We start from the raw sequence: 18,986 nt of genomic DNA, 5'->3' as shown, positions 1-18,986 counted from the left end.
GGTCATGTTGCAAAAGATACAAACCGCTAATATGGGGGTACGACAAACACACACAGAGACCCTCTCTACACTCGGCCGAACACACACACACACACCGACACATCTACCCCTACATGCACATAACTTTCACTTTGTGATGCAAAAATATCTTTTGGTTGGTCGCATATACAAGGTTCGTTGAAGTGAATCGCTGGGGCGGCTACCTGCTGCTGGGCGTGGCACTTTCATTTAGTTTACTATATTTTGGATAAATTCTGTGCCGCAAAGTTGGCCGCAAATTTACCTGCACCGGGCACAGGCCAGTGCACAGCGGGCAACTCTTCACTTACGACTTTGACTCGATTTTCCCGCTCCGGCAGGAGGCGGAAAGTTTGCAGCTAGCCCACACCATCCGGCCATGCCACGCCCCCCACCCTCCCCCACTAGACAGTGTTGGTCTCTATATAGGCACCATGTTTTCCACATTTTATGCAAATTAGTTATGTTTCTTTTATGCCATTGCAGCCCGGGCGTTGCCGTCTGTTGCTCTTGACTAAAGCAAAAAGTTTTCGCCCCTCTTTTGTTATTTCATATCGTTTTTTGTTCTTCCCGAATACCCTGCATCCCAAACAAAATGGACAGGAAAATAGGTTTAATTAAGTTTAAAGATGTTTTTAACTCTAGGTGATTCTTTGTTAATTCTCTTCGCTGCTTATAATTCTATTCAATGAGAAAGTAAGAGACTTGTTGAGATAGGCATTCAAATCGATAAATATCGATCCATAATATTGTTTCGTATATCTTTGGGTACTATCTTTAATTTGTAAAATTTTATATTATTTTTTTATGATATGATTATATTTATTATTTCCTGATAAAAATTATTTTCATATAAATCTTATGCTATAAATTTATTTTTAACAGAGGTCAGATATTGCTGAGGTATATTATATTAAATTTCACTACTGGCGTGACGATTTGAATAATATTAAATAATCAAAAAAAAAAAAAAAGAATTTAAAAAAATTTAATTTGAGACAGACGTAGATTAAATTTAAGGTATTTGAAATCTTCGTTTAGCTTTTTCAAGGGTATCTTATCATCATTCAAACTTGGCTTTAGCACAAATTCTAGCTCACTTCGTGTGCGTATTTGTGTGTGTGTGCGTGTGGTTTGCACAAGGTCCCTCGGCCTGAGCTAGCAGAAATTTCGCCTGGGCTGCTTCGTTGTCCTCTGTCCTCTGTTTCTTAATTTCACATCTCTTTTTTAACTTTATTTTTTCTATTTATATTTCCCTGCAGCGTTTAGTTGGCTTTTAGTGTTGGCTTTTGTGTCGGACAACTAGTCGTAGTTTCTTATTTGCAGCGTAGCTTGCGTATGCGTGCTTGTGGCCATTTAAGTGGTTCAGCTTAGGTTCAGGATGCTGCTGCTGCTGCTGCTGCTCGTACTGCTGCGGGTGCCCCTGCTGCTGCTACTGCTATTGCTGCTACTGCTGCTGCTGCTGCTGTCCACATTTTCCAATCAAATTGTGCGTAACGATTGCCCATCTGACACGTCGCTAGGCCAAGGCATTGCCTTTGCATCTGCATCTGCGTTTGCATCTGCATTTGCATCTGCATTTGCATTTGCCTCTGCGCTGGAATCTGATTCGGAATCTGGGCCTCTTACTGACTGCAACATCATTAGCCACACGTACGTTGGATTGGCATGGGCTAACAGGCTGAGTAGTCTCTGGACTCTGGTGTCCTTTTTGCTGTGTCCTGTCCGTGTCCAGTTCATCGCAGTTCATTTCGCAGTTCATTTCCATTGGGTTACGACTTTGACTGTGATTCCGAGCGCTTTGCCCAAAACGTGCCCAATTGCAACGCCATTTGTTTGCTTAGTTGTTGATCCGGTTGTCCAGGCAGCGGACAACTAGCAGACGGTTGGCAGCAGGAGCAGTTGCTGAGCCTTCAGCCTGCATCCTGCTGCCTGCTGTCTGCTGTTCACGCGACTCGTTTACTATTTGCTCAGCGTTTGCTGTTGCTTTGCAATGGCAAATTAACTGCACTACGTACAATTGCCTCAAGTCCCCTTCTCTGGCTGGCCGCCTCCTGCTCTCTCTCTCTCTTTTCCTGCAGCTGTCCCTTTGTCGTGCTAATTTCATTGCTGCTGCTCTTGGATTTAAATGCGAGCCACTGCACTGCGTCCTGTCACGTAGCCATTTCCAGCTGCAACCAGAGGAGTCGCCGTAAAAGCAGCAGCAGCAGCAGCAGCAGCAACAGTAGTCTCGGGTTGACCTTTGTTTGTCTTTGCCATGTCACTTTGTGTGCCGAGCATTTAAATTATTATGAACCCTGCCTCGCTAACTGCCACCCCAGGGGCGAGTGGGTGGGGCGGCGAGTCGAGGACATGCCAATGCAGACTACCTTTGGAGCTCAGCAGCTGTTCCTGCTGTTGGCAAACGTGTGCTTTGGCCAATTTGTTGCCTTACACGTAAAACAAACTGAACAATTAGCCAAATGGCTGCGCGAGTTCATTCGCTTCACTTCATGTAGGCTGTGGCCAGGTGAGGCAAGTTGAGGCGCGGCGAGACGAGACGAGGCGAGCAAAGGCAGACGTCCTGCCCTTTCAGTGGGCCAAGTGGTTGGGCGTGGTGCCCTGCATATGGACTAAGCTGCCAGGGCCATTCGTGGTTTACCGTTCGTTAAAAAATACCCACAACATTTCAATGTGAAATACCTTTTGAACAAGCTTATCTCTCATGAAGTATTGGCTTGAGTTTCGATTTTTTAATGTATGTGAATGCGGGTCCTTGGGGGAAATTCGTTGAAACGAAAATGTTGAAATTTGATGGCAAAGTTGTAAAAATATCAAGGAGTCCCGTACTGCCGCTGTACTCACATAGCTGCTTTCATAATTTAATTTTTTAATTAATTAACATTTTTATTGATGTAATGAATTGAGTAATTAAATAATATGGTGATAGTATTTATAATGTTGACCTAATAATACAAAAATCATGTTATCTGCAAATCGACTCAACAAATAGTTGTAGCAATAGTATAATCGGTTTGAGTAGTTCTTATTACGAAGGCGAAAGCTTAAACAATAAGGGAATTGATTATTGCAATGATTAAGATGGTAACAAAAAAATAATCACATATGTACTTTGAAGCGCTCTCCTCTAAGCAGAATTTTTAGCTGTAAATTTCATAGATCTTATAAGAAAGCAAACCGATACAATATAAAACAAATGCTATTATATTCCATTTGAAATCGACAGTAATTAGCTTCATATTCACTGTTGCTCTTGTAATAATTGCAGTAATTAAAATTGTCATTAAGGGTAATCAAAGGTAATATGTATTTGCCAACGCTTTCCTCAACAAATTCAAGTAGGAATTATTTTTAGCAGTGGATTTCACAGCTTTTATAAACATTTCCTATGTCGAAATCGAAAGAGTATATTCAATTCTATTGGAGCCCGTGATACATGAAGCAGACAGTAATGCGGTACATCGTACTGTCACTTGCAAAGTTTAAGAACAAGCCGCGACATAAAGTGCACATCATGTAATACCTTTTATATCTGCGACTTGCGAAGGCAACATTAATGGCGCTTGTGGTGAGCCGTAATCCAGTTTTTATTTAAGCGTTAAGCGAAACGCTTTTGGCTTCTCGAAAAAAACTGCTCAGCTTACACTTTTCTATATATGTAAGTACATATATGTATGTATGTAAGAGGCGCATTAAGCACTTTGCCAACTCATTGAATGTCTGATAAGTTCGTGGAATCGAGTTTTAAGAAGGCAACATAAGATATCTACCAAAAACGAAAAACTCTTAATAAAAATTATATAATTTACACGCACACATGCACGTACACACACACACACACACACATGCCTGACTTATATATTTATGGCTGGCCATACAGTGCCTTCAAAAAGTTTGCAAGACGAAAAATGGCGTTGCTTCCCAGTTTGAACTTTTTGTATTCTTTCTTTTCGCTTCATCTTCTTCTTCCTCTTTTTTTTATCTACGGATTTTTGGAGCCGTAACTGAGCCGGATTCGACGTTTTTAATTTGTGCGAAATTAAGCAAAAAATAAACTCATTTTGTTAGTTCGCTACGCTCTTGGGCAAACATTGCCGAAAACTTTTTCGATAGCTGTCTGACAACAAAACCAAAAACCCAGCGAAACTTTTCACGGAAGTTTATAGGGTAGAAAAAAGGCAAGAAGGAAGCCAACTCTCCGGCGAAAATGTGCACAAAATTGTCTCCGCTACGCGGAGAAAAATCTATGCGATTCAGGAAAAATTGCAAAATGCGCCACCGCCAACGCCGACGCCAACGCCAACGCCAAAGCCAAAGCCAAAGCCAGCGTTGTCTACGCTTGCAGTCGGCGGCCAGAGGCATTTTCTATTACGCCATCTTACGATACCCTGCAGGTGTTACTCAATAGCATAGGGTATATGCTGATGCATAATGTGAGATGAATTGTCTTTCTTTGGCAAAGGCAAGTCTTATGCTCAGAAATTATTTTAATAAAAAAAAAATAGTAATAATAATACCCTGTAAACTAATATGTATTTTTACTTGTAACTAATATGTATTTAAATAATAAATAGTAAGATTCGAATATTTATTTATTTATTTTTGCACTCGGGCTATTTGCGTGGTATTTCATGGTCGATTCTACTGAGCCAACTTCGCTCTGTGACTTGACTTTTGCCTTAGACTGATATAGAGTGTGTAAGAGAGGGAGAGAGACAGAGGGAGAAATCATGCAAAGCTGCCAACGGTGATTTAGTTGTTAGCCGTCGGGCAAACATTTCATGGCTCAATGTGCTCAATTCAATCAATTGGCAACGAAGGGCGAACAAATCGCTGCCAGACAGGCAGCAGCAGCAGTAGCAGCAGCAGCAGCAGCAGCAGTGGGTCCACACACACACACACACACACACACGCACACAGTCGCAGTTCACAGCTTGTACCTGCAATTTTAATCAAAATATTGCGCGCGTATATGTGCGAATACTTTGTGACATGACTGTGATAGGCTGTCACAGATTGGGGTAATGCTGACATCCCGCCAAGTGAGGAGTGACAGCCGATGGCTTTTCCTTTTTGGCAACGGGGTCAGAACTTGCCCAGCCGGGCCCATCAGTTCTTTCTGCTTCAGATATTGCAGCATTGAAAATAAATTGAAAATTAAAATAGCGTCTCTTGAGAAATATGTGAGATTAATTAACTTTAAAAGATTTAGAGCACATATCCATCTCGTTCTTCGCCTCCATTTTTCTCTCTCTCTGTCTCTATATATATATATTTCTTTATTTTAATCATTCTCGCTTTATTGATATAAACGTAGTATTGTAATAAAGTGGAGGAAGCTTACTTCCATTGCTCCTGGCAACAGTTAAATTGAAATAGTTTCGCGAGATATTTGCATCATGAGCTCAATCTAATCGATTGTCTGTTTAAATGATTAATTGTTTTATTAATTAGATGATTTCCAATTGAAGGGGAATCGCAGGAGTTGAGGGGAGGGATTTTTATAGAAGCTTTGATATCAATTGCTCGGAGCTTGTGCATATGCTTCGTGCACACATTTATAATTGTCAGCGTATTTGCGTTGACCCTTTAAGGTCCTTAAACAACAATTTATTGCAGGTGAAACCACCTGGGCGCAGAGCACATAACTCTTGGCTCCCAACTGTCCTGGCCTGGCAAACTATACAGATAATTACGCTGGAGCTTTCGAGCCGGCCTATTAAATATTTAGAGAGAGGTGTTGTTCCAGCACGAGCGAAAAGGGTTAGAATATAAATTCAATAAATTGCTGTAAAAAATTGTTTGCACGCAACAAAAGCTGGGCTAAGTCTTCAAATAATAGGCCAGAGATCAGTACGTATATCCATGTGTGTGTGTGTGTGTGTATGTGTTCTGGGACCCAAAAAAGCCAAAAGCCGAAACCTGAAAGCCACAAAAACCCAAACACAAACATACAACAAATTTGCTTTAGCTGCTGTCTCATGGCAAATTTAATTAATAAATAATCACAATGAAGCCGCTAGAGTAATAAGCAGCAGCACAAGAGCAGAAAAAATACCTATATAAAATATAAGAGAATGAAAATTGTCATTAGTAAAAGACGAAATTGACAGACACACTCTCACATTCACACTCACACTCACACTCTCATAGATGTGTTGGCGGTGGCAGCTGGCGACAAGTCTCAAGTGTTTAAAATTGCAAATGTTATTTTCAAATGCGTTGGGAGCAAAACCTCTCAAAAGGTAAATATTTGCCACAGGACTCTCGTTCGCCCTCTCTCGCTCTCGCTCTCGCTCTCTGTCTCGCTTTCGTCTCACTCAACGCGCCTAGAAGCATGCTACGTCTTCGACTTGAGTGCTTGCCCCGAGGCCAGATACACACACACACGCACACACACACACATGCATACACACACACTTATGCTCTAGCCATGTGCTCATAAATTTATTACCAAAAATGATTTTTGCCATTAAGCATTATTAAATTGGCATTTCAAAATTTTATTATGCATACGCAGCTTGACTTTTGTCCTAAGGCTACGGCAGCCATTTGGGGCATCTTGGCTGTGGGCAACGTCTTGGCTCCCACATAAGAGAGCGCATCTCCTTTATACATTATTTTGATTGCAAATTGCCTGCGTCTATGTGCAGAGATAGCCAGGGCTCGGATGATATCAAATTGTGTTAGATGGGTTTTAAATCAAAAAGGAAGAAACATAAACTCAACTAAAGAGCATTTGAGTTTGAGCAAAAGCAATCCTTGGCCTTAAAGAGTAACTGTCTGTGGGAAAACTGGAAGTATTCATCAAACATAAACAGGTTTGAAAGCAACGCTAACATTATGAGACTCTAATGTGTTATTTGGTTTATAATGCAGAAAAAGGTAAAGACAAGACAAGCGGCTAGATAAATGATCGATAAGGAGAGGGGAGAGCCCAACATGGGGGCATTAGAGACACAAAGAGCAAAGCAGGGGAGACAAGACAGGAGACGGTGAGGGAGGGAGACAGGGTGACAGAGGAAAGCATAATCATATAGCACATCCACACGAACTGATTATACAGCTCAATCTCTGTAGATTTGAGTCGTAATAATATTATTCAATTGATATTTCATTTCCCTAGCGCGGTGCAAATAGATGCATGATTTATCAATTGGAATCAACCAACTATTATATTTTAGATATGTACAGTATAAACTTTATCTAAGCAACTATCCCGATTTGTAATTTAAATAAAAGGCTGTCAGCCATTTGTGAACGTAATTTCCATTTGGTTTCTCTTCTGAGTGCTTTCCGTTCAATGTTTAGCTAGTTTGCCTAATGGTCTATTGGTTTAGCTTTGTGGATATTCTATCCTGCTATCGCTCACTCAAGGAGGTTGTGATGGATACCGAATCGAAATAACATCACACCCAGGTTGAGTGAGTCAAAGCAAGACAAAATTCTTAGTTTTCTTGTTGTTTTTATTTTTATTTTTGGCACTTTTGCACTTTTTCGTAACTTTAACACTTCATTTGCATAAAGTTTGACGCATCACACACACCCACACCCCCCACCCCCACCCACACACATACACGCACACGTAGAGGTCTGCCTGAAATTCTTAGTCGAGTCCCTGAAGGAGTTGGGTTGAGTGGCAAAAAGGGGCGGGGCCGAGTTACGCGTGACTTTTTGGCAAACAAATTGCATGTTTTATACATTTTGATTTGTAACTCCTGGCACTTGGCAGTGCCACGCCCTGCCTGCATGCCCGCCTCCCGGTCCCACTTGGTCCAGCTGCCGCCGGGCTCTTAATTGAGTGACAGGTACATGTTTTATTTATAAGTCGAATGGCAGCAGAAAAAAGCAAACAAGATAACAGTCGTAAAAAAGGGACGCTTAAATTAAAAATCCTCACTAATTTGACACTTGATTGAATTGAAAGTTTTCAAAGATTCAGACCCGTGTAGTTTGCTCTCGATTTAAAGAGTTCGCTCAGTTAGTTACACCAACTGCGTGCATTCAATGAAGCCATATTGAAGTCAATGAAGTATTAATCTATCCACAATTGTATAAATCGAATTGTGTATGGGGAGTCAATATTTTGGCAGGAGATCTAATTTAGTTACGAATTTAGTATGCATTTTAACAGTACTAACAAACGGTTAACATTGAACTTTTTATAAATTTTTAGTTGGAATCTGGCAAAAAACTATTTTAAAAATAAAATTCAAATTAAATATGAAATAATATTTATAAAGAGGTTTCAGAGCCTATATGACCAAATCAAGCGCATGGAGTACAACAAATCAAATTATGATTAAAATGTGTTGGGATCAATACTCAATATAAATATTCACCCCATTATATCTAGCCATCTGGCTGGCGATTCGAGACAACTTTTTGCTGCTTATGTTTTTAAGCAGTTCTTTTGTTGAATGTATTTCCACACGGAAAATCGCAATAGCCAAGCGATTTGCAAGTGTTAACAATGCGACACACAAATGGGCATGAATATAAAATACACCAACACACACACACACACAGACCGACATACATTTATATAATGATATATGTATGTGAGTGTGTGTGTGTATGCAGTAAATCCATGGCAATGGAACACAATGCGTATACGCAATAAATCATAAAATAAATCGCTTACATTCATCGCTGTCAGTTTGATGCACAATGCGGCTACATGCCGCCTGCCACATGCCTCGCGCCGCTCGCCCCTTGGCCCATGCAGCTCGCAACTAGAATACATGCCACGTCTAACAAGCTGTCACAAAAACTCACAAAGGCCGAGCCCGGTTAGTGGGTAGTTCTAGCAGCTGGCGTCTCCAGAAATCTATACAAAACCATTTGACAAGCAGCGGACGCCCCTCGTGCCTCGTGCCTCGCGTCTCCCGCCCCCTGCCGCCTGCCGCAGAGCATGGCAAAGTAAGCAGTCAAAGCTGAGCGCCAAATGATGCGCACCGTTCAACGTTATCTAAACTGCAGGCGACATCGAGCAGGGCGCGCGGGCAGGAAGCAGCGAAAGGAAGCGCCAGGTAAAAAGGAGCAGCCTTCAGACCTCTTTGAGATGATGGCTCTAGAGGCGGCACAGGACGGACGGATGGAGCGGTGTCACATGCTTTTCAATCAAATTCAAATTTACTACGCAAACACACACACATAGAGAGAGACAGAGAGAGAGAGAGAGACACACACAGACGGCCGCATAACAAATTCAACTGTAAAAATTTAACACATTGCGGCGCCACGTGGCGAGGCTTGTGCAAGAGAGCATTAAAAGTAAAAAAGTGTAGCATACAAATGAGCGCGCGTGTGTGTGTGTGAGTGTGTGTGTGTGATTCCTAAGCTAATGCATATTTAATATTTATATATATATGCACACATATCTAGATTGAAGTGGGGCCCGGGCTCCGTCCGGCTCGGTTGGGGGCGAAAGTCAGCTACAAATGCTTAATTCGCATAGTATGCATACAATATGCTGATTATATAGTCAACAATAATTGTTATGCCATTTACACAAATATTTGCACTTCATGCATAATTTGTTGCCCCTAAACATGTGTGACATTTATATGTTTTCGAATTTTTCACTTTACACACAATCATTGAGCGCAGCAGCTGTTCAGCATCGGCATAATATTTGAATGGCCATATTAAACTCAAATATCATTGGGCCGTCGATTCATTTGCATAAGTCCCAAACAAGTTGTCAACACAGCTCATTAAAAATCCAATTAGAAACTGCTTATTATTGGAATTACCTGGCATTGCGTGCGATAAAGAATCACTTTTTATGAGTGAAACTGCATTAAGCACAAACAAATTCCATTTGGTCAAACAACAGTTTGTCTGGCCATTTGAAAGTTATCGGATTAGCAGCAAAGCCAGAGATATGACAAAAATTAAAAAAAAAGCGAGAAAAGTCAGATAGAAACACATGAGAGTCGCTGTAATATAATCGCACGACGAACTTGTTAAGCTAATTAAAAAGCCACAGAAAATTCCCAAGCGATTTAATGTTGTTTGTGCGTAAAGCCAGCAAAACGTGTTGCATATGATTAATATATTTTTTTTAATTTAATTTTTTTTATATTTTTAGTGTTTCTTACAAGTGGCAGAAGAGCCATATGTCTAATTAGACGCTTATCCAATTTAAAAAAAAATGAAGAACAACGTTTAATCTTAGCTTGTTTTAATCGTTTATCTAATATGCAATACGGATCTTGTCTTTGAAAATAGGAGCAAGCAATGGTTAAGACAGCAAATGGATAATGGCAATTGTACTGCCCTGTTTTATAGGAAATAAAAAATTAAAATTAAAATTAAAAAATTGTTTTTGACAATTGAAAGAGACGACATGCTAGAAACCGAAACCAGAGGCATTATGTTTTTATATTTTGGTGAATAGAAACTGGTAAATCATTGCCGTGATTTATTTACATATTTTTAATTTCCCTTGCAGTTACTAGGTGAACTTTTCTCTATTTTCCACATTTCTTTTTTATACTTTTCAAACAACATTTAGCTTTGGACTGCAGTTTGCTTTGGATAGTTGATTATAATTAAATAACATGCGAAGGGCTTGCAGCTATTTGTTGGCATAAAGTCGAGCTTATTGTAATTTAGTTCTGCTCTAAACATTTCCATAACCTCAGCTACAAAGTTAAAAAAGTTCCTTTTTTTTCAGCATAAACTGTTGCTAAATATTTGTTGGGTTGTTTTGGGGCAACGAGTTTGGAATGCGGTTAGACCCATGTGGAAATGCAGATAGACAGGCGAGCCGAAAAACCGTTGGCTTCCTTTTGTTTTGACATTTTTAAGCGCACTTTGTCGGCTTTGAATGGCTTACAAAATGAAAATAAAAATAAAAACAAAAATAAAAACAAGTAAGAAGGCTCCAGTCGAGACTGCTCGACTAGGAGATACCCTGAACCCTCTAAGCTGATACTCTTATCATTCTGGACTTCTTTTATGCACACATACATACACATGCACTTATCAGCACGCGCTCTGCTAACTGCGCAGTAAGCATCGACTGCGCTTGGGCTGCGCTGCAGTGTGGGCAATATTATGAGAATTTATTAGTTGAATAATTTCTCTTGTAGTAAGAGTATCTTTATGAAACTTTCAGAATGTGTTCATATAGTTAAAATGTGTGTACATTCCAAAGCACAAGTCTCTAGTACTTGAAATGCGTTTTTTACAAATTGGGGGCGAAGGGGGCGTGGTATCCAAAATCTGTAAATTACAAAATCTTTGTATCCATTAACTCTATATACAACGCAAATTTGAAGTCTCCTGGTTGAAAAGTGTTCAAATTAGGCTGAAAAAACAATGTCGATTTTTCGATTATTCTCGATAAAAAAGTTATCGGATGAGTTATCGAAAAAATAAAGCAAACTCGTACTGCCTATGATATACACGAGTATGCATGCCAAATTTCAGCTCTCTAGCTCTTATAACTTCTGAGATCCTTTTGCTCATACGGACGGACGGACGGACGGACGGACGGACGGACGGACGGACGGAGGGACGGACGGACGGACAGACGGACAGGGCTATATCGACTCAGCTCGTCGTCCTGATCAAGAATATATATACTTTATGGGGTCTGCGATGATTCCTTCTGCCTGTTACATACTTTTCACAAAACCATTATACCCTGATTTCCCATTTTCAATGGGTTCAGGGTATAACAACTAGCAAATTTAAGAGGAGCCCTAACTGGGAGTGGTAGTCTGAGAGTTACTCTGCAAAGGTGATTTATATGAGGTAAAATAGAAATTTATATTTTATTTAAATATGTGTACTCATTTGGTAAGCAAATCCTCTCATTTTTATTTTAAATTCATATTTGAAGAAGAATTTTTTTTTTAATTTGAATTAGATCTCATTTATATATAAATATATTTCATTTTTTATTTATTAAATATATTGCTCTCACTTGTAAAATTAAACAGAATTATCGATATGTTGAGCTATCGATAAAAGCTAATCGACTTCTATTCAACATAATTTTAGCTACATTTGAGTTTAGCTCATATTTTGCCATTAGCTCGTTACCTATGCAATATCAGATGTAATATATCTACTTTGAAGCTATCGAATGGGCACAGGGTATGAACTACAACCTAAACAAAATAAAAATCTCAACTTTGGCTTGTATGGGTTTGTGTGTGTGTGTGTGTGTGAGTTGAGAAGGGGCATTTTGCATGTGACTCATTGAGCCCCTGTTTTTCGGTGTTTAATCTACTCCGCTTATGTGCTAACTTCCTGCAGCGCTTTTCCGCCTGCTCAGCTGTCTATCGACCTCGCCCTCCCACTCTCTCCCTCTCTCGTTCGCTCTCTTGCTATCTGCAGCAGCCTTGCCCCTCGCTTTGTGTGTGTTGTACATGTGTGTTTATCCCGATTTTGTGTTAGTCTTTGCCCCAAAGCCACTTGGCAACCGGTGTAAAAAAAGCTTAAGTTGCGTTTCACTGACTTTGAATTTTTTATGCGCCATGTCGACCTTTTATTTTTTTTCTTTTTTATTTTATTTTATACTCCTGCTACTACAATTGCTGCTGCTGCTGCTGCTGCTGGTAAACTGCCCTCTGCAGTTTGGCTCCGGGGGCTAAGCTGCTTTTTGCGCTACTTTTTTTCTGGTTAACTGCATGCCAAAACTCAGCAGTAGCCCCTCTCAGCTGGCTTTGCTGCTGTTGCAGCTTCTGTTGCTGCTGCTGCTGCTGTTACTGTTTGTTTGGCAGCAAGTTTTGCTTAAATTGAATTGCACATTTGAGCGCATTCACCTAAACCTAAATGCAAATCGGATAATGGAGGTTACCTTTGTCAGGCGACACCAGCAGCAACAGCAACTGCAGCAGCAGCAGGAGCAGCAGCAGGAGTCGCGCCAGCAGCAACTGCACTAAATTGTTTGGCATTATAGACGACACGCTCCCGCTGGCCCACGCCCCGTCCAGTGTCGGGTATTGCTATCATAACAAGTGCAGCTGCTGGCCAGGATCATAACGCTGGGTATTATCAAATCGTTTTGCATAGCTAAGCGGGAGCCGTGCAGCATTTTCCTGAAGGTAAAGTCAAAGGCAAATGTGTCTAGGGGCATATAGGAAATGAAACGAAGAAGCAGCCCACAGCTGTGGGAGGGGCACAGCGAGCGGGAGGTCGTATAAGAGTGTAAGCAGTGGGAGAAAAAGAAATAAAGACATATTGTAAACATTAAACAGCTATCAGCAGGATACGTTCGACTTTATTGATTTCATCTCTTGCACTGCCTCAGACGTCTCTAATGGCGCCATTGTTGGCACTGTGTGGGTCTGTATGTGTGTGTATGTGTGGGTGTGGGTGTGGGTGTGGGTGTGGGTGTCCGTGTGGGTGTCAAAAAGAAGTACGTACTTTGATTTTATAACCAAATCGAGCGTCTTTGAAGCGCCAAACAGCGTTTTGCGACTTACCTGCAAAGAAAGAGAAACAAGGAAAAATATAAAGAAAATGAAATTTTACTCAATCTATATAAGTGTTATATGGCGGTACATAGTATACATACATATATACATATATATATATATATATATATATATATAAGCTTGAATATATATTTGTTTATATTTATTTAGCTGACAGCAAAATGTTTGGTTGCTGTGACAACTACTTTGCTTAGTTAGTTTTTGTGGGTGTGGCCGCCCGTTGGGTTCGCTGCCGTTTCGACTGCCTTTGGACTCAGATCAATCGGGTTATATATAATCCATATATATTCCGTAAACACGGTGGGTATATCGATTGCTGACGTCGGGCGGCGCAAACAAAACAATTTGTCAAGCAAATGTGCCAAAAACTTGACGCAAAGATGGAAAGTTATAGCATGAAGGAGTAGAGGCCAGAGCCAGCGAGACAACGAACAGCGGACAGTGAGCAGTGAGCAGCTCACAGCAAAAAGTACAGTTGTGCACACTATGACGTAAGCACTTACGTTAAGTTGTCAACCATTTGGGAGTTGTGTCAAATAAAGTTGCACTTTCATATGTAATTTGTCTTGCTTACTCGTACAAGTTTTTTTTTCTGGCTCAACGTTACGTACGCTTACGAGTGCATAAGTTTTTCCGCACGTTTCGCAAGAGCTTTACGTTAATGACGTGTTGCGTGCTATAGTTTGATCTGATTTTATAGAATATATGTGTCATAACATATGCATATGTTGCTACGTAAAGTAAAGTACGTATGTTCTTAGGTCACAGCATTCATAATCTAAGAGCATAGTAATGTAACCAAAGTTAATTACTACTCCTTCTTAATGAGGAGCTAAATATGCTTAATATATGCACTCGTTCAGTTCTTCAATAAGAAATACGTCAATTAAGCTTACGTTACGTAAGCGGCATTTAATAAAGCAAAGCTGATTTACAGCTACTATCTACTTACTACCTGCTCGGCCAATTAGTGTAATTTCTGCTCATAAATACAACCTAAGTGGTTACGTCATACGTAGTGGTTCCATTACGTCAGTTTATAAGCCAGAATTTCATGAGAATATCAATTACACTAGTTAAGTCCCTTTGGCCAACTTAGCTGTTTGCACTAACTTACGTCAGACTTGCGTAAAGCACAGCTATTTAATTACTAATAATTTGTTGGTCCATAAAAGTATTTGCCCAACATTCGCCACTCGGGTCAATGAAGACACTGACAGCCCCACTACAGTGAACTATCCCATTATTGGCTACGGCACACTCGTAAAACCATGTCTTCTCTTATACTATATCATTTGCAATCGAACCCGAGGCGACACAAAAATATTGTTCGATGAGTAATATGCGCTTAATAGCGCACACAGACGGCGCTGAGCTGGGGAGCAGGCGAGCGATGGGCGAAAGAAGAATACAGGATGAAGGACATATGCCTTGGCCTGGACTCGGCCATGGCCATAAAATCGAAGTGCGTTGCCCCGTTGCTCTTGTCCCATCAACTTAATGATGCATAATGATATGAGCCACAAGATGCGGCCCATTACCCACAAAAACCACACACACACACACGCACACAGTCACACACAAATGGTATGGCAACTGCTGCGCTTGCTCAGCTAAATGGACGCTGGCTGCAGACATCGAAATTATTTATTTTTATTGGCATTATAATGATTTCTTTGGCCATGTTCTAATGGAACTGGAGAATGTCAACGTCAGTTGGCTCATTTTTAATTACAGATAAGCAGCGCCAAGACGACTGGAATACAAATATTCTGCAGCTACAATCGAAGAAGTTTCGGTGCAAATATTGTAAATATTTTAAAGAAAATTTTTTGTGAATGAAAATTTATGTTTAATGTTGTATGTCTGAGCGCTTTTTCAATTGTTATTATTTCATTTAGTCTGATTGTATTTTTGTTATTTATATATTCTATTTTTTGCTTTCATTGTTTAAATATATTTAATAATATTTTAAAGTAGCGAACATTTTAAATATATTAATTTTTTTGTTTTTCTTGCAGGTGTTTTTTTTTATTTTATTTTTTTTTTTTAGCGTTGCTCCACTGTATTTTAATTTGGTTTTTGCGGCGGCAACAATTTAATCAAAATATTTAAGCAGCTGTCGGCCCACATGGCTAGCCATGGCCAATCTGCCCTGCTTTGGGCATATATATATGTATACACTTTCTTTTTTTGTTTTCGGTCGCTCGCTCCTGTCCCGACTCCTGTCCGTTGATGTGCTGAGTGGCTTTTGAAGTGCAGCCAGATACACACACACACACACACGCGTATGCTACTGTGTGTTTGCCCTGTACACACTTAATGCTGAAAGAGTGTCACTAACAATATCATCGTCCGCCTGTCCGCCTGTCCGCCTGTCTGCTTGGCTGTTTGGCTGTTTGGCTGTTTGTCTGTCTTGGTGCGATCCCTTGTCCTGGTATTTGTTTAGTGCAGGTGACATTTAAATTAAGCTGGCATCGTTGTGCAGCGCGCTAAAAGTGCTTTCATGTTGCCTCGCGCTGCTCTATGCCACATGCCACATGCCGCTTGCCGCTTGCGACGACACTGAGAGCTCGTTAAATCCAATAAACGTTTGCACTTTTTATTTATGCATGTGTGTGGGTGTATGGGTGTCTCTGTGTGTGTGTGACAATTGTTCCTTGCTTGATTAAATTTCTTTGTTTTTACTATATTCATTCTTTTTTCATTTGCTGACAATTAAACTAGCCAATTAAACTTTAGCCTGGACGCAAAACAACAGCTCAGCCATTGGCCTCTGCTTGGGTGTCCTGCTGGCAGGACCTTCTTCAGCTGCTCCAATTGCTCCAACTGCTCCAACTGCCAAAGTGTTAATACACAAATACCCAAATGTGTAGTTAGCACGAGTTTCTGCATTGGCCACGTTTACTGCTGCTTGCTTCTAGCCATGCCTCCACTAGCCCTATTCACTGGCTCGCCCATTCCGCTTGCCTGCCCGCCCTCTTAGATATTTGTGTTTTTATATGTCGGCGCAATTTATGCGCTCGGGGATTCTCGTTTCCAGTGCATTTCGACTTTAGTTCCTTGCTTTGTATTCATTTCATTTATTTTCATTTTTATTTGTGTTTTGCTTTTACTTTGTTTTAGCTCTTCTGAACCTTCCACCTGCTGTGCTCGCTATTTATCTAAGTTGCCCCAATGTTTTATCGAGCTGGAGTGTCGTCTGAGCACGAGAGCCTCTGCCGAAAATACAAAATCAAAACTAATTTACTTTCCAGTCACGACATTAGGCAGCCGGCTAAGGCAATAAATAAATAAATAAATGAATAAATAATTTAGCGCAAATAAATCAATGCCCAATTGACATAAATTGCTCAGGTGCAAAGGCAACGAATCAAATGGAATATTCGATGACTTTTCCTTTGCAAGGCTAACCCAGCCGAACCGTCGCAGTTTGTTGTGGAGTGGAAAATGAAACCTCACCGAGAATATCTTCATAAAAGTATTTAGTGGAAAGTGTTTATAGCTATGGAAATCTAAATTGCATTTTATCTGAGCAATAGCTGTCTTCAATATAGATTCTCAGTCGCTCATTATTCTCTCAGGTTCTGCAGGTAAATGTTGATTTTTCTGCAAGCTCTATACGACGTCTAATGGGGACTGCAATTGGCACCTGGTTATGCTCAGCTTAGCAGCTTGGCAGCTTGGCAGCTTGGCTGTCCGGCTGTCCAGCTGTCAAAGTCACATATAAATCACAGGACAATCAAATTACGCTTTCATCTGTGCCGGGCCAAATAAATTGCACAGCATATTACGTATACGTCGAGTCGACAAGGCAAATGTATAAATTCATTGATTATTTATTTATGGCACGCAAAGAGTGAAAAACAGGGTGTACGACTATTGTTTGCCAGATTTGATTGTATCGCACACACACACACACACACACACACACACACACACATACATACATACACACTTTTACAGAGAACCTGTGAGTTATTTTCGTTTTATATTGACTCGAAAATGTCAAATGCATAACGGCAACAATTCACAATTTTGATGTAATTGACAGGCAAAAGGGCTGAGTGGTTGGGTGGTGCGGTGGCTCGGTTGGCTTTGCTGGTTTGGCTTGGCTGTTTGTTACTGTGGTCCCATCATAAAATGTCAAACTTTGTTCTGCTGTGTCGTAACGGTAACATTTGGACAAAACGCTTTCTTATTTGACAGCCCATTTGGCAGTGACATGCGCCGGGCCACGAAACAGCTGCAACCACAGCCACTGCCTCTCATTTAATATGCAAATCGCTTTAATTAGACTGCTACGATTGTGGCTGAACGTGAGTATGTATGTATGTATGTGTGTGTGTGTCATACATGGTATTTGCACTTGTATAATAATTAAACAATGTACCGCAAAAACAATTAGCCACATTTACAGATACAGCCGCAAGTCAGGCCGCAGCTGTCTCGATTGATGTGGCAAAGGTTTTTTTTTTTTGTGAGCGGCCGCACCTTTAAGTGCCACAGCAACAGCAACAGCAGCAGCAGGGACAGCGATATGCGGCATGTGGCATGTGGCATATGCAAAATGAAGTTGACATCTGCTTAAGTGGCTGGGGTTTTGGGCAATCCTCATGGCTTTTACGAGTTGCACTGCTGCAGTGCTGCAGTTTCATTTGCAGCTGCTGCAGTTGCCTGGTTGCCTGCTTGATTGGACATGAAATTGATAGCTCATGCACACACGCACACACTCACACTCGCACTCACACACCCACGCAGACACTTATTGCATATGCATGCAGCACAAGTGTGAGAGCATTGTGTGCGACTGTGTGTGTGTGTGTGTGTAGATGTGCTTAAGCAAGTTAATTGAATTTTGCACTCAAGTCGTTGTCGCTGTCGTTTGGGCGCTGGGTGCTGGGTGCTGGGCGTGGCTGCTGCCACAGTCGAAACATTTAAGCATTGACAAGACATTTGTGAAGTTTTAAGTGCATTAGCTGTCAGCCGAGCTAAGCGCAGAACATGCCAAATAGCAGCGCCATGCAAGTCATTTAAATTCCGTTGCCCCAAAAAGTAGGCAATGCTTTTCGTTCTTGAGCTTCAAAGAAAGGAAGAACCAGAAGTCCAATACTGTCTATTGAGCAGCTCTGTATATGTGTGTGTGTGTACGTGAGTGTGTGTATTTGGCAGCCGTTGCATAATACGTGAATAGAAGAGTTAGAAGTTATTTAAAGGTCATTTTGGAATAGAGCTTCAAAGTTTTAGCGGTTAACAAGTGGATCAAAAGTTTTCCAATGTGGCTTTTCCAATTCAAACACCAGCAGAGCAACATGCTGAGTATGAGCTCAGAAGCCACAAGTTAGCATCCCAATTGATAGCAGAAATACGAGTTGAATAGAAAGAAATACTCTTTACATTTTCAATTTTAAATAAAAAAATTGAGTAAATAAATTTTTCAATGAAATTTTATTTAATTAAACGCTATTCAATATTTATGTCAATTTGCTTATAACAGTCTGAATGAGC

At 40.6% G+C, this 18,986-nt stretch overlaps 1 protein-coding gene across 2 annotated transcripts in view; it reads right to left on the bottom strand.

Annotated features, from left to right (window-relative positions):
- The window catches only part of LOC6580945 (matrix metalloproteinase-2), a 106,691-nt gene that overhangs the window by 4,677 nt on the left and 83,028 nt on the right, over positions 1-18,986 (bottom strand). The window lies entirely within an intron of this gene.

The sequence above is a fragment of the Drosophila mojavensis genome, unplaced genomic scaffold (assembly GCF_018153725.1).
Source record: "Drosophila mojavensis isolate 15081-1352.22 unplaced genomic scaffold, ASM1815372v1 contig_81, whole genome shotgun sequence".
NCBI lineage: Eukaryota > Metazoa > Arthropoda > Insecta > Diptera > Drosophilidae > Drosophila > Drosophila mojavensis.
This window is presented reverse-complemented; position numbering and strand designations above follow the sequence as displayed.